We start from the raw sequence: 4,548 nt of genomic DNA, 5'->3' as shown, positions 1-4,548 counted from the left end.
TAAACAAATATAATCTTTCAATTATAGCATTCAGATAAAGACGGAGATGAGTGCTATGAAAAAAGTAGAGAAAGGAGATAAAAAGACTTTGGAAGAAAGTTTCTCTTTGCTAGTTTTATGAGTAGTTAGTGAAGATCTCTCCAAGGAGGTAATATTTGAAGATAGCTCAATTAAGTGAGGGGTGTGCCATGGAACTACATTTGTATAGGGGATTAGAGGCATGCCATGGAGGAACAGCAAGTGAAATGTTAGGTTTTGAAGGAAAGGTGAGGGTTAAAGAAAGACATATTCTCAGTAAGAGGGCAGCTCAATAGCAAATGCAGGCTTTATGTCCAACATAAAACATACAGAAGTGGGGGACCAGCCTAATGCCAGAGCCCACTGCTGCTTACAATCTGGGGCAATTTATAGGTATGAGTGGGAGGAGTCTGGGCAGTATGGCTTGCTGCCCGGCAGGATACTAGTAAGATATTCCCGTGATGAGGCAGTTCTGGCCCTTGTTCAGGTGGGATGTCATCGTGGTTTTCCTTGGACCTTTGTCCAGCAAGATATGATAAGGATATTTCTCTTTTTTTTTTTTTTTTTTTTTTTTTTGAGACAGAGGTTCACTCTTGTCGCCCAGGCTGGAGTGCAGTGGCGTGATTTCAGCTCAGTACAACCTCCACCTCCCAAGTTCAAGTGATTCTCCTGGTTCAGCCTCCCATGTAGCTGGGATTATAAGTGCCCACCACCACGCCTGCCTAATTTTTGTATCTTTAGTAGAGACGAGGTCTCGCCGTGTTGGCCGGGCTGGTCTGGAACCCCTGACCTCAGGTGATCCGCCTGCCTTGGCCTCCTAAAGTGCTGGGATTACAGGCATGAGCCACTGCACCCAGCCTGGGATTTGGGCCTTTGCTGTGTGCTCAGGTGGTTAGGCAGGATGTTTCTCATGGCCCAAACCCCTGTGAAATGTTTCACTTTCACCAAGGTCTGCAAAATAGCAGGGGGCTTACAAAATGATGCAGTTTGGACTAACAGCAAAGACCCTGGTACAGGAGGGGCATGTTTGGAATTTCCAAAGACCACAAGGTGAGTAAGTCAGTGAGTTAGCCAAAGAGGATGGGAAATAAACCCAGAGATATGGAAAGCCACTAGAAATTTTTGAGCATTTTTTAAAATGTGGCAACATGGTTGCTATATGGGAAGTAGACGGTGAGGCATATTTAGAGGTGAATGAAGAGATCAGGCAGACACTACCAGGTGGCCAGAAGAGAGACCACAAACTGAATGAACCAGTCAGGTGGACAACCTACAATCCAGGTTTAATGACATGTTTGATGTCAAAGAAAAGCTACTATTTGTCTCCAAATTAGAGATAACAAACCAATTTGGGAAACAAAGACTAACTGATTAGTTAAAAGCAAGTTCAGCAGTGATTTCTGTAAAAATCACTTTTCCCTAAGCTTCAGGGAAAAACTGACTTTCTAAGCAATATTCTCCTCTCCTACATTACCTGAAATCTTTTTCACTACCTTAAAATCAATTTCGCATATTCACAAGACATATCAGGCAAAAGCACTTATATTTACATCTCAATAATACAACTTACTTCTCAATAATAAAAACAATCTAATTTTTTAATTAGAGAAAAGGTTTTGAATGCACATTTCACAAAGATATACAAATGACCAGTAAGCACATAAAAAAAGCCTTCAACATTAAACCAACCGGGAAATACAAAATAAAATCACAATGGGGATACTATGAGACACCCATTAGAATGGCTAAAAGTAAAAAGACCAAAAATACCAAATGTTGATAAAGAAACAGAGCTACTGAATGTCTCATATCTTGTTGGGAGCATAAAATGGCACAATAACTTTGGGAAATAGTCTGGCAGTTTCATTTAAAATTAAATATAGCCCCTACCTTATGATTCAGCAATTTCACTCTAAATGCTTGCCCAAGAAAAATGAAAGCGTGTGTCCACAAAAAGAAAATGACATACATATAGCCTTATTCAAAATGTTCCAAAACTAGAAACAGACTAAGTATTGTCAACAGGAGGAAACTGGATAAATAACCTATCGTATACTTACACAGCAGAAGACTACTCAGCAATAAAAAAGAATTCACTAATGATACACAAAATAACATAGATGAATCTCAAAAACATTATGCTAAATTAACAAAACCTTACATTTGGAAGCACATATTATATTATTCCATTTGTTTTAAGTTCTAGAACAGCCAAAAATAATTTATGTATCTCTTTAAAAAGTCGACAGTTGTTACCCCTGGGTAGAGGGGCCGATGAACAGGGATTAACTGGAAAGGAAGAAGAGAGAAATTTCTGGAGTGAGAATAATGCTCTATGTCTTGATAGAAATTTAGATTACACTGATGTGTACATTTGTTAAAATTCCTCCAAAGCCTGGCATGGTAGCAAATAGCCCCAGCTACTTGGGAGTCTGAGGCAGGAGGATCTCCTTGAGCCTAGGAGCCAGAACCCAGCCTGGTCAACATAGTGAGATATCACATCTCTAACAACAATAAAATTTCCTCCAATGGCACATGTAATATTTGTGCACTTCACTATATGACAATTACCTCAAAAATTTAAAAGGACCATAAACAAAGATTGAACTTGTGTTAATGATATGCATACTCAAGCATTTAGGGGGTGAGGGTTATGAATAGCTGCAACTTAGTTTGAAATTCTGCAAAGTAAAAAAAAGTGGATTGATGGAGAGATGGAAGGGATGGATATGTGACAAAGTAAATGTGGCAACATGTTAATTGAAGAATTCAGGTGGTGTATAAATTCTTTTAACTCTTCTATATGTTTCAAATTTTTCATATTAAAATACTGAGGAAGAAAATGTTAGTTTCTCCTATATGAGTTTAGCTCTTCAAGGGCAGGAATTTCAAGTTGAATGATGAAGAATTATATTTTAAAAAGCAAGCAGGAATTGACTCTTCTTAGCATAATTAGTATTCAATACATTTTGATTAATTAATTTTTTGATTACAGGGGACTTTATTGAAAGTATATGACAAAGTGGGGCTTCCTAAGCCCCTCCCTCTTCAGGGGGTCTGTGTGGAAATTGTGGGGAAGGGAGATTCTCAGTGTGGTGGGGAACTGAGTGTGGCAGGGACTCCCTAGCAGCTGAGGGCCTCTGTCTTCCTCTCATGCTCTCACTGGGGCTGGTGGTCTGGAGTCTTACTCCTTGGAGGCTTTGTGAGCCATGAGGTCCACCACCCTATTGTTGTATCCAGATTCATTGTCTACCAGGAAATGAGCTTGACAAAGTGATTGTTGAGGGCAATGCCAGCCGCAGCATTGAAGGCGGAAGAGTGGGTGTCGCTGTTAAAGTCAGAGGAGGCAACCTGGTGCTCAGTGTAGCCCAAGATCCCTTGAGGGTGCTCTCCAATTCCTGCTTTACCACCTTCTTGATGTCATAATATTTGTCAGGTTTCTCCAGATAGCAAGTCAGGTCCATGACCAACATGTTGGCAGTGGGGACATGGAAGACCATGCCAATGATCTTCCCATTCAGCTTGGAGGTCACCTTGCCCATAGCCTTGGAAGCACCAGTAGATGCAGGGATGATGTTCCAGAGAGCCCCATGGCCATTGCGCCAGTTTCCCAAAGGGGCCATCCAGGGTCTTCTGGTTGGCAGTGATGGCATGGACTGTGGTCATAAGTTCTTCCATGACGCCAAAGTTGTTACAGGTGACCTTGGCCAAGGGGGCTAAATAGTTGGTGGTACAGGAGGCTGTTTTTGTACTTCTCATGATTCATGCCCATCACAAACAAGGGGGTGTCAGCAGAGAGGGCAGAGATAATGACCCTTTTGGCTCCCTCTTCTAAAACATCTCCAGCCTTCTCATGGTATTGAAGATGCCAGTGGTCTACACAACATAATCAGCACCAGCATCACCCCATTTGATTTTGGTGGGATCTCACTCCTAGAAGATGGTAATGGGATTTCCATTGATGACAAGCTTCCTGTACTCAGTCTTGATGGTGCCATGGAACTTGCCATGGGGGGAATAACACTGGACCACGTAGATCATGTAGTTGAGGTCAATGAAGTGGTCATTGATGGCAACAGTATCCCCTTTGCCAAAGTGAAAAGCAGCCCTGGTGACCAGACACCCAATATGGCCAAATTCATTTACTCTGGTTTTCACCTTCACCATGGTGTCTCAGGGATGCAGCTGGTGTTGCATGAGAAGATGCTGCTGTCTGTCTAATGGGAAGAGCAGAGAGTAACTGCATTCATTTTCTACATGCTTTTCTTACTAATACATGGCAAGCATCTTTCCTTTTCATTAAGTATTCTTCTAAAACACCATTTTTAATAATCGAAAATTTGAGGATCTATTGCCCTCATTCTCACCTACATTGGGTTTTATCTTTTAAATCTTTGTCAATTTGGGAAATGAAAACGACATCTCTCTTTTATATTTTTGATTGCTAGAGAAGTTTTTCGTGTTAATTGGTCTTTTGTCTTTTCTATGGAAGTACTTTTATTGATGTATAAACACCCCTTATATATTAGG

The 4,548-nt window shown here is 40.9% G+C and overlaps 1 pseudogene; it reads right to left on the bottom strand.

Annotated features, from left to right (window-relative positions):
- Positions 1-3,202: 3,202 nt before the first annotated feature.
- Positions 3,203-4,118, bottom strand: LOC116528325 (annotated as a pseudogene).
- Positions 4,119-4,548: the final 430 nt, after the last annotated feature.

The sequence above is a fragment of the Sapajus apella genome, unplaced genomic scaffold, assembly GCF_009761245.1.
Source record: "Sapajus apella isolate SASKATOON/1434 unplaced genomic scaffold, GSC_monkey_1.0 scaffold58, whole genome shotgun sequence".
Taxonomy (NCBI): domain Eukaryota; kingdom Metazoa; phylum Chordata; class Mammalia; order Primates; family Cebidae; genus Sapajus; species Sapajus apella.
This window is presented reverse-complemented; position numbering and strand designations above follow the sequence as displayed.